Source organism: Oncorhynchus nerka, linkage group LG7, assembly GCF_034236695.1.
Source record: "Oncorhynchus nerka isolate Pitt River linkage group LG7, Oner_Uvic_2.0, whole genome shotgun sequence".
In the NCBI taxonomy this organism is placed as follows: domain Eukaryota; kingdom Metazoa; phylum Chordata; class Actinopteri; order Salmoniformes; family Salmonidae; genus Oncorhynchus; species Oncorhynchus nerka.
The window spans coordinates 44769862-44782372 of record NC_088402.1 but is presented as its reverse complement, the minus strand read 5'-3'; positions in this window follow the sequence as shown (position 1 = coordinate 44782372).

The following is a 12511-nucleotide window of genomic DNA, read 5'->3' as shown; positions in this document are numbered from 1 at the left end:
GCGAGGGAGGCGAGTCCTGCTCAAGTCTGCTCAAGTCTAACAGCAATCTGCATAAAACATCTCTTTTCCATAAAATACACCATATACCTTCGGAAAGTATTCAGACCCCTTGACTTTTTCCACATTTTGTTACATTACAGCCTTAATCTAAAATTGATTAAATAAATGACGAAGCGAAACAGGTTTACATTTTTTTTTGCAAATGTATAAAAAAAAGAAAGAACGTATTTACATAAGTATTCAGACTCTTTGCTATGAGACTCGAAATTGAGCTCATGTGCATCCTTGTGTCACGACTTCCGCCGAAGTCGGTGCTTCTCCTTGTTCGGGCGGCACTCGGCATGCGACGTCGCGGGTCTGCTAGCCATCGCCGATCCACTTTTCTTTTTCCTTTTGGTTTTGTCTTTGTTTTCACACACCTGTTTTTTTCCATTTCACAATTATTTGTTCCTGTATTTAAACCCTCTGTTTCCCCCATGGTGTTGTGCGGGATTATTACATGTTCAGTTAGGTTTATTTTTGATGGCTGTTTTTTTGACGGGTGCTGTGTTCACCCGTGCTTTCTTTACCGTCTTGTTTTGGTCAAGTGTAATTGTTACCTTGTGCCTTGTTGAGTAAAGTACGTTGCTCACTCATTCTGCTCTCCTGCACCTGACTTCATGCATCAGCTACACTCACCTTCTGACACCTTGATGTTTCAACAACTTGATTGGAGTCCAGCTGTGGTAAATTCAATTGATTGGACATGATTTGGAAAAGCACATGACTGTCTATATAAGGTGCCACAGTTGACAGTGCATGTCAGAGAAAAAACCAAGCAATGAGGTCGAAGGAATTGTTCGTAGAGCTCCGAGACAGACTTGTGCCGAGGCACAAATCTGGGGAACTGTACCAAAACATTTCTGCAGCATTTGAAGGTCCCCATGAACACAGTGGCCTCCATCATTCCTAAATGAAAGAAGCTTGGAACCATCAAGACACTTCCAAGAGCTGGCTGCCCGGCCAAATTAAGCAATTGGGGGAGAAGGGCCTTGGTCAGGGAGGTGACCAAGAACCCCGATGGTCACTCAGAGCTCACGAGTTTCTCTGTAGAGATGGGAGAACCTTCCAGAAAGACAACCATCTCGGCAGCACTCCACCAATCACGCCTTTTATGGTAGAGTGGCCAGATGGAAGCCATTCCTCAAAAGGCACATGACAGCCCGCTAGGAGTTTGCCAAAAGGCGTCTATTCTCTGTTCTGATGCCTCTGGAAGCAACATCAGCACAATAACTGTTTGTCGGGACAGTTTCCCGACAAACAGCATGCTAGGCCATGGGTTTCCATGGCCGAGCATCCCGCACACAAGCCTAAGATCACCATGCGCAATGCCAAGTGTCAGCTGCAGTGGTGTAAAGTTCGCCGCCATTGGACTCTGGAGCAGTGTTCACGTTCTCTGGAGTGATTAATCACGCTTCACCATCTGGCAGCCCTACAGATGAATCTGGGTTTGGCGGATGCCAGAAGAACGCTACCTGCCCCAATGCATAGTGCCAACTGTAAAGTTTGGTGGAGGAGGAATAATGGTATGGGGCATTTCTTTCATGATTCGGGCAACGTTTCAACATCTAGTGGAAAGCCTTTCCAGAAGAGTGGAGGTTGTTATAGCAGCAAAGGGGTACATTAATGCCCATGATTTTGGAAGATGTTTGACCAGCAGGTGTCCACATACCTTTGGTCATGTCGTGTATATGTTCGAGAAAAGTAGTTTTCAAGACACACTCCATATTTTATAGCATACTATAAGGAGTGGAATGACACCAAATGTTGTCTGTATTCATGTACGGTTCACAGATCATCTTACAGGAGGCATGTATAGGTCTAAAAAGGGCCTAAAATGGCCACTTTAGTCATGAGTTTCTAAAAAATGAGGTTACTATGTGAGAATTGCCAGAACCATCTGAGACACCAAAAGTAGTTTCAGCCTACACTGCCATGGAATTGCCCTATACAAGGTCCATCTTCCTAGTACAATCGCAGGTTACGCATTTATTTTCTCAGAAATAAGTTTATTTCGCAATTACTGTTGTTCCCCATTCAAAGCTAATGAAACTCCATGTTCTATTGAATACTATCCTTATCTTATTCCTGTACACAGTGGAGGATAGGGTAACGGATGCAGTTCCACTGTTAGAACAACTGGTGGCAGTGTCCTCTAATGTATAGACCTATAGCAAGACCGACTCCAATTCTTCCAAATGCTGTAAATATTAATCAAGACTTTTGACCCCCTTATATAAACATAATAATTTCCGCATTTAATTTCAACATGACAGCCTAATCTAATGCATTATTCTATAAAAGAGGGTTGAATAAGGATGAGATCAAAGAACAATTTATGGAAAACATATCTCAAGGATATTGATAAGGAATCAATTTCTCTCTGTTTTGCATAAGCAAATAGTTGATATGAATATCCTGAATCATAATTACATACATTTTCCTGAAAAGTTGTCTGGCATTTAGTCTATCAAGGTCAGATAAAGTGATTTCATTTAGAAATGTTTGATTATTTGGTTTATTATTGCCTATTCAAAAACAGTACAATCAGACAGTTCTGACCAGTGTCGTCATCAATAACCTCTTAATTGCCAAAAACATTTTTTTTGAGGCATTGGCATTTAGCAGAAATAATACCTCACTTATTGAGAAAAACAAACAAAAGAAGGATGATTGGGGGAGCAATACTCTCCGGCTAAACAAATTGAATAGACCTACATCAATAGAAGTACATGAATTGCTATAACCTGTAATGCCCTGCACAACACAGTCTACAATACAGCAGGGACAGTGAGGAAAAAGTACATACACTGGTGCACACATTGGGATGAATAGCTGTCGGTACTGTCACAGTTCAGCTGAGTGCATTCTTGTAATTACTTATTGAATTTTCAGTTACTTTGTATCCGGTATATGAACATATATGGACTTCTGGTCGGGAGACACAGCAGCCCGCTACCTGCGTCTGTTCTGTTCACTGCTGCTCACCTCACCAGCTCAAGTGTTGCCATGGGAAATAGTATCCTGGCAACAGCACAAACCTGAGCAAAGACAGAGTAAGGTCACACAGAGAGCTTTCAAGATGAGGCAAGATGTCTCTGTGTGAAACATTGACTTGCATAAATGTTTCCTGCAAAAATGTGCCTTCCATGCATTGATTTTGTTCCATTTTGCCAGTGTCATTGTCTGTTCTTTGCTATTGGTTTATGAAATCTATACTCACGGTAAATGTGCTCACTGTGTGTCTGCTTTTCCTGTGGCTTGGTATGGCTTGGCGGTATTTCTTATAGATTTTGCAGCCAAACGAATAGGCACACGTATCTAACCTTATGACATCTCACAATGTAATTGCTCACTTCCAATTATTATCTTGTTGCAAACAGCATGCATGTTTTGGAATAGTTTTATTCTGTACAGGCTTCCTCCTTTTCACTACACCTTGACACATTTTGTGACGTTACAGCCTTATTCTAAAATGGATTCAATTGCCCCCCCCCCTCATCAATCTACACACAATAATGACAAAGCAAAAACAGGATTTTAGAAATTTTAGCAAATGTTTTTTTTTTAATCACTGAAATACCTTATTTATATAAATATTCAGACCCTTTGAGTGGCCGAGTCACAGTTTAGACTTAAATCTACTTGAAAATGTATAACAAGACCTTTTAAAACGGTTGTCTAGCAATGATCAACAACAAATTTGACAGAGCTTGAAGAATCTTTTGAAGAATAATGGGCAAATGTTAGGTGCTGAAGGTGCTGTATGTGCTCTTTACTATGTACAAAAAAAAGAAGAGGGTATGTGTAAGAAATGCAGTCTATAATCTAGATATTCACAATAATCCACATGTTACGGACCAGCTATTTTTTTTTTCATAAACCTGTTTTTGCTTTGTCATTATGGGGTATTGTGTGTAGATTTTACTGTTGATGAAAATAACAATTGAATCCATTTTAGAATAAGGCTGTAACGTAACAAAATGTGGAAAAAGTAAATGGGTCTGAATGATACCCGAATACAGTTGCGTAAACGGAGGTGGACAGCCATCAACAGGAAGAAAAAAACCCAAACCAAAAGTAATTGTGTGGTAGATCATATGGGACTGGCTAACTATCCTAATCAGTTTAGCCCATAGGGATGCAATGCGCTGTAGCCCCACAAGGAAGGAACCCCAGTCTGTATGACACTTCAATATATTGTCCATTAATTGGTGTGGAGTCATCATTGGCTAAATGTCCTGGACCATAAGCAATATAATAATAACGAGGTCCAATGTTCAGCAATAATAATAATAATAATAATAATAATACAAACAAACAAATAGTATATTTATTGTTTTTTCTTTCCTGAAACAATTGTCTACCTGACGGTTCAGCTGTTGGATATTTGAGCGCTAAATGCATCAAAGCATTGCATGCATATAGGCCTATTCATACACTGTATGATATTCATATTTCAAAAATAAATATTAAGGGAGACACGCTTTGTTTTAGCCCTAGAGAGACCGAGAGAAAGCTAGAAAGATATGCAGGCGCCATGTTCCCGACATGGATTTTTATACATTTCTATGCTAAACAGATATAAGCGTACAGAAAGAGGCTAATTCGTAAATTTCTGATCAAAATATTTTTTATAAAGATAAGCATTATAAAATATTCTTCCTCACCTTAAGTTCAACTGTTAGAATCAGTTGGAGTGCCTGTGCCCATTGCTTTCATAAGACTGCAATAGCTAAGCCAAAGTTGCTTAACTTTATTAGGGTATTATCAAAAAATAGGATAGGCCAGGGGTCTCCAACGTTTTCTAGCATGAGAGCTACTTAAAAAAAATAAACGGGTAATGAACTACTCATTTTTTCCAGCTTTCAAATAGGAACATTCTTCTCTTCTCCTCTCCCCTGCAACTCTTCCCCATGTCCTTACTGTACAATAGAGAGTAGTGCACTGTTTTCTGTTAAGACACACTATATATACAAAAGTATGTGGACACTTCAAATGAGTGGATTCGGCTATTTCAGCCATAACCGTTGCTGACAGGTATATAAAATCGAGCACACATCCATGTAATCTCCATAGACAAACATTGGCAGTAAAATGGCCCTTACTGAAGAGCTCAGTGACTTTCAACGTGGCACCATCATAGGATGCCACCTTTCCAGTTAATCAGATTTCTGCCTTGCTAGAGCTGCCCTGGTCAGCTGTAAGTGCTGTTATTGGGAAATGGAAACGTCTTGGAGCAACGGCTTTGCTCAGAAGTGGTAGGCCACACAAGCTCACAGAACGGGAAGCCGAGTGTTGAAAAAAATCGTCTTATCTGCAGCTTCATGAAATGGGTTTCCATGGCCTAGCAGCCGCACACAAGCCTAAGAACACCATGCGCTCACCATCATTGGACTCTGGAGCAGTGGAAATGCATTCTCTGGAGTGATGTATTACGCTTCACCATCTGACAGTCCAACGGACTAATCTAGGTTTGGCGTATGCCAGGAGAACGCTACCTGCTCAAATGCATAGTAAAGTTAAAGCCAACTGTAAAGTTTGGTGGAGGAGGAATAATGGTCTGGGGCTGTTTTCCATGGTTCGGGATAGGCCCCTTAGTTCCAATGAAGGGAAATATTAACGCCGAGAGGGAGGTGTTTAGTCCCAGGGTCCTTAGCTTGGTGTTGAGCTTTGTGGGCACTATGGTGTTGAACGCTGAGTTGTAGTCAATAAACAGCATTCTCACATAGGTGTTCCTTTTGTCCAGGTGGGAAAGGGCAGTGTGAAGTGTGATTGAGATTGCGTCATCTGTGGATCTGTTTGGGACGTATGCAAATTGGTCTAGGGTTTCCGGCATGATAGTGTTGTGAGCTATCACCAGCCTTTCAAAGCACTTCATGGCTACCAACGTGAGTGCGACAGGGTGGAAATCGTTTAGGCAGGTTACCTTCGCTTTCTTGGGAACAGGGACTATGGTGGTCTGTTTGAAACATGTTAGTATTACAGACTCGGTCAGGGATAGGTTAAAAATTCAGGGAAGACACTTGCCAGTTGGCCCAGAGAGCTTGATCACACAGTCATCACACAGTCATCCGGAACAGCTGGTGCTCATAAAAGGCATTTAGCTCGTCTGGTAGATTCGCATCACTGGGCAGCTCGCGGCTGGGTTTTCCTTTGTAGTCCGTAATAATTTTCAAGCCCTGCCACATCCAACGAGCGTCAGAGCCAGTGTAGTAGGATTCAATCTTTTTCCTGTATTGACACTTTGCCTGTTTCGTCTGAGGGCATAGCGGGATTTTTTTATAAGCTTCTGGACTAGTGTTCCGCTCCTTGAAAGCGGCAGCTCTAGCCTTTAGCTCGGTGCGGATGTTTCCTATAATCCATGGCTTCATAATATACTCCTTTTGTCCAGATCTAATCAGGTACATGATCTACACATACGGAGTCAGAGGGGCGCTGTTTCGCTCGCACGGATGCTTTATAGGAGATTGATGCGTCTTTCTGTTGGTGTGTATCTCGGTCAAATAAATGATCAATATTTTAATATTTTATTTGGACGGGCAAGGAGGTACGGTAGGGTGGCCCAGGATCCCTAGCGTCCGATCATCTGAAACTAGGCAAAGTTTGCAATGAAGAAATAATAGATATAAATTATATACTTCCCCACGATATACTTCTGCCAGGTAAGCCTACTTTGCAGTTAACATCTAATACAGGCTCGGGAGAAACGAAGGTTGAAAGTCATGCATCCTCCGATACACAACCCAACCAAGCCGCACTGCTTCTTAACACAGTGCGTATCCAACCCGGAAGCCAGCCGCACCAATGTGTCGGAGGAAACACGGTGCACCTGGCATCCTTGGTTAGCGTGCACTGCGCCCGGCCTGCCACAGGAGTCGCTGGTGCGCGATGAGACAAGGATATCCCTACCGGCCAAACCCTCCCTAACCCGGACGACGCTAGGCCAATTGTGCGTCGCACCACGGACCTTCCGGTCGGCGCGAACCCAGAGTCTCTGGTGGCACAGCCCTGAACCACTGCGCCACCCGGGAGGCCCCAACATGCCTACTTTTAACCTTAAACTATACTGAACAAAAATATAAACACATTATGTTAAGTATTGGTACCATGTATTATGTGTTTAAATAAAAGATCCCAGAAATGTTTTCTATGCACAAAAAGCTTATTTCTCTAAAACCTTGTGCTGGGGACAATAATAGGCCACACAACACAATGACACAAATTTGAGAGCGTTTTTAGAGAGCGTGCTGAATGCAGGAATGTCTACCAGAGCTGTTGCCAGAGAATTTAATGTTAACTTCTCTACCATAAGCGGCCTCCAGCGTAATTTTAGAGCATTTGGCAGTATGTTCAACCGGCCTCACAACCGCAGATCATGTGTAACCATGCCAGCCATATGCCAACCCTTCCCTGATGCTTTGTTTGATGGCTTCCACATTCTGTAAGGACCGACACTGGAGTTGAGAAGCAGGTACGGGGGGTCAAACATTTTAATGAGGAACAGACAAGGAACAAGACAGAAACAGCGTACTCACAGGGGTAACAAAACAACATACAAACATTAATGTGGAAGCAGGGAACAGAGCTGGGGGACAGACAAATATAGGGAAGGAAATAACAGGTGATTGAGTGCAGGTGAGTCCAAATGATCGCTGATGTGCGTGACAAGGGAAGCAGGTGTACAGACCATTATTCCTCCACCAAACTTTACAGTTGGCACTATGCATTGGAACAGGTAGTGTTCTCTTGGCAGCCACCAAACCTAGATTCATACATTGGACTGCCAGATGGTGAAGCGTGATTCATCACTCCAGAGAACGTGTTTCCACTGCTCCATAGGCCAATGACGGGGAACTTTACACCACTCCAGCCGACACTTGGTGTTGCGCATGGTGCTCTTAGGCTTGTGTGCAGCTTCTCGGCCATAGAAATCTAAAAGTTATTGTGCTGATGTTGTTTCCAGAGGCAGTTTGGAACTCGGTAGTGAGTGTTGAAACTGAGGACAGGCGATTTTTACACGCTACGCACTTCAGCACTCTGTGGTCCTGTTCTGTGAGTTTGTGTGGCCTACCACTTTACAGCTGAGCCGTTCTTGCTCCTAGACGTTTCGACTTCACTATAACAGCACTTACAGTTGACCGGGGCAGCTCTAGCAGGGCAGAAATTTGATGAACTGACTTGTTGGAAAGTTGACATCCTATGACGGTGCCACGTTGAAAGTCAAAGGCTCTTCAGTTCTGCCAATGTTTGTCTATGGAGGTTGCATGGCTGTGTGCTCGATTGTATACAGCTGTCGGCAACAGGTGATGCTTAAATAGTCGAATCCACTAATTTGAAGGGCTGTCCACATACCTTTTGTGTATATATAGTGTATTTCGATAAATACCGGAACTGATTCAAATATCAAACATTACCTCTTGAGAAAGAGTGGTAGGGAGTGGAATGATTGCACAAACAGGTCTGATACCCAGGCTACACTCTAGTAAGGTACACTTTATTTGACCTTTTTATCTCTGATTTTTGAGTCTGTTGTCTCCCTAACTCTCCATAGCTATCGAATGTACCTTATGTCCTTTTCTTTTCACATCAGGCCTCTTACCATCCCATCGGTGCCATAGCCAGTCATTACCCACCCGCCCCCAATCAGTGACCATACCCCTCCAGGGAACTACGCTCAAGAGACTGTTGGCATTTAGATATGACGCACAAACACAGCTGTATTCCATTGCATTTGACATTTTGTCATTCATGTGTAGTAGGTAGGTATCACGTGGGAGGCAATTTTTTTCAATGGCACGAATATGGTATTTTTTCACAATGAGAAAGAGAGAAAAGGATAATTACCATAAAATGTATAAGTGTTCCTTTCAGAGCAACGGACCGCCAACGCCCCCCCCCCCCGTACCCTCCCCAGCCCCTTCCCCTGACATCCTGATTCAATAAGTGGTGTGATTGCTTTCAAATGCACATTGATATTCAGCAGTAATGCCACCATCGGAAACAACGCATTAGAGTCTGGCCCCTTTGAATGTGTCACACTGTCTGTGTGACAGATAAGAGAATCCTCGCTGCACCAGAAAGCCTTGTTTGTTTTCCAGAGCTGGAAACGAAGGCCCACACAACCAAGCCAATTAAATAATGAACATTGCAATTGAATGTCAGAGGTCTTCCCTGGCTGATTAACTTGTTTGTTGCTGTGACCACTACTGCATTAACATGGCTTTTAGCCAAAGAAGCAGAACGTCCTTCTCACTGGGCAGAAAGTAGAGCTAGACTGGGATTGCATGTAAAGTCTTTATCATCTTGATTTATGGGAAAAGTACTCATGCACAGATTCATTTAGGGCTCACTGGACATGCATGGAAGATGGAAAATGGATGGCTCTATGCTTTATGCTTTGTTCTGCTCTCTACACTGTGTTACAATAGGCATTGCCTACAGGACCTCAATTTTTTAACGCTGAATTGAATAATCAAGCTATTTTGATTTGTGTAGACCACTTGCAGCCATGAAAAACAGTCTGAACAAAATGTTGGTTCAGTTGGTAGAATATGGCACTTGAAACACTATGGTTGTGGGTTCGATTCCCATGGGGGAACAGTACAAACAAAATGTGAACATGTATGCACTCACTACTGTATAAGAATGTCTGCATAAATGTAAATGAGTCAAATCCATATTTCTGCAACCTACACTACCGGTCAAAAGTTTTAGAACACCTACTTATTCAAGGGTTTTTCTATATTTGTACTATTTTCTACATTGTAGAATAATAGCGAAGACCCCAAAATGATGAAATAACACATATGGAATCATGTAGTAACCAAAAAAGTGTTAAACAAATGAGAGATTCTTCAAAGTAGCCACCCTTTGCCTTGATGACCATTCTTGGCATTCTCTCAACCAGCTTCATCAGGTAGTCACCTGGAATGCATTTAAATTAACAGGTGTGCCTTCTCAAAAGTGAATTTGTGGAATTTATTTCCTTAATGCGTTTGAGCCAGTCAGTTGTGTTGTTACAAGGTAGGTGGGTATACAGAAGATGGTCTTTTACCAAATAGAGCTAAGTCCATATTATGGCAAGAACAGCTCAAATAAGCAAAGAGAAACAACAGTCCATTACTTTAAGACATGAAGGTCTGTCAATACAGAACATTTCTAGAAATTGCAGGTACATTTGCAAAAACCATCAAGTGCTATGATGAAACTGGCTCTCATGAGGACTGGCACAGGAATGGAAGATCTAGTGTTACGTCTGCTGCAGAGGATATGTTCATTTGAGATACCAGCCTCAGAAATTGCAGCCCAAGTAAATGCTACACAGAGTTCAAGTAACAGACACATTTCATCAACTGTTCAGGGGAGAGAAGTGTGAATCAGGCCTTCATGGTCAAATTTCTGCAAAGAAACCACTACTAAAGGACACAAATAAGAAGTAGAGACTTGCTTGGGCCAAGAAACACGAGTAATGGACATTAGACTGGTGGAAATCTGTCCTTTTGGTCTGGAGTCGAAATTTGAGATTTTTGGTTCCAACTACCGTGTTTTTGTGACGTGGTGTGGGTGAACGGATGATCTCTGCATGTGTATTTCCCACTGTAAAGCATGGAGGAGGAGTAGGGGTGCTTTGCTGGTGACAATGACAGTGATTTATTTAGAAATATATAAAATATATTTGGATTTGTTGAACACTTTTTTTGGTTACTGCATGATTCCATGTGTTATTTCATCATTTCGATATCTTCACTATTATTCTACACTGTAGAAAATAGTAAAAATAATGGAAAAACCCTTGAATGAGTAGGTATTCTGAAACTTTTGACCGGTAGTGTATATCTCCAACGTGCACAGGAATATGCTCTACTTCAGGGTAACACGAGGTTAATCAATGTTGCTTTCCATTTTTTAAATTCTCCTCTCAAGTTTACATACAGAGTTCATCAATAATGGGCCACATTTTGCTGTCAGCTTCATAACATCTTCATTATTTGTTCAATGTTTATGACTGGCTATGTCGGATGCTATAATATCTTCTGTAGCTGTTACAAAGGTCTCATGAATGCATACAGAACTGTACATAGGGGGCCTACAGTAAAGTGCTACCCCGTATTGCTTTCCTTCTCTTTTCATTTTCCTCTCAAGTCAACAGAGTGATTATGGGAGACAATGTGAATCACTAGAAGGAACCAAATGCAATACAGACTAGAGACATCTTCAGATGACATTGCTGTTTTACATTTCACAATCTCATACCATTATTAGTGCTGACAATCATTAGGCAGGAACATGATTGCCTGCAGCAAGAACCGGTAGTGTCTCCTCTCCTTTCTCTGCTAAAAGCCACCACCACAGTTGCCTCTTCTACATCCCAAATGGTACCCCATTCCCTATATAGTGCACTACTTTTGACCAGGACACAAGAATCTGGTCACAAGTGGTGCACTATAAATTGAATAGGGTGCCATTTGGGACGCAAGCTCTGTCTGCCTCACCAACCATCCCCAGGAGTAGCATCTGCAGTTTCCATGGCAACAGACTTCAATTACGTGACAGCCCCCCGTATCCAGCTAGGTGCTACTTCATACTGGAACACACAAGAACAGAGGTAAGGAATTAACAGAAGAGTGGCATTCGAGGGCTTTAGGAAGTTATTAGCAGTGGGGCATTGAGGGTGATGACGAGCATGATGTTGCATCTGGATCTCATTGCTGTTGTCACTTGTTTTTGTTGTTGGGTGGGGTCTCAGAGACAACCAATCTACATGGTCCTATGTGGACATTGATGGTAATATTTTCCGATAAGCAAACAATGAATTTCTTCAGAATTCAGAAAGTTAAAGGGGCACGCCTACGCACTCCTAATTAAACAATTTATAGATAATTTGGGATTTCCACATGTATTTGAAAGAATATATGGTAAAATACCTGAGAAAAGCCCTAACCTAACCTTAGCCCTAACCTTATCTTCATGTCCACAACCCTAACCCTAAGCATATAGCATTCCTAGCACCATGCTCCTACTGTACCAATTGAGTTACACAGGAACAGGTGTTGCCTTAAGGCAGGGGGTTCAGTTCCTGATTCCTGTCCTTACACCAAAACAAATTGCTCATATGCATGGCTGAATGCCTATTACTTTAAGAGGGTCGCAATATCAGAAGACCCTGTTGCAAATGGCAAATGGCTTCGTCTTTAATTCCGTCAGTGGACCAGGGCCCCTAAAGCAGAGAGCTCTCAACCAAACCAGCTAAGCTCGCTCTCCAGATGACCTCGTGAAAATGAGCAGTGCGGATAATGAAAATCTATTCGGTCTTATGCAGAATTAGATGTGTTCAATTAACATTCAGGAACTCAGAATTCAGAAATTCAGATATCAAACAACAATACTTAGATAAACTGGAAAGTAAATTTGGGTTGTTGGGGATGGGTTGTATTTTTGAAAAAGGTCAATATATGCTATTTTGGCTTCT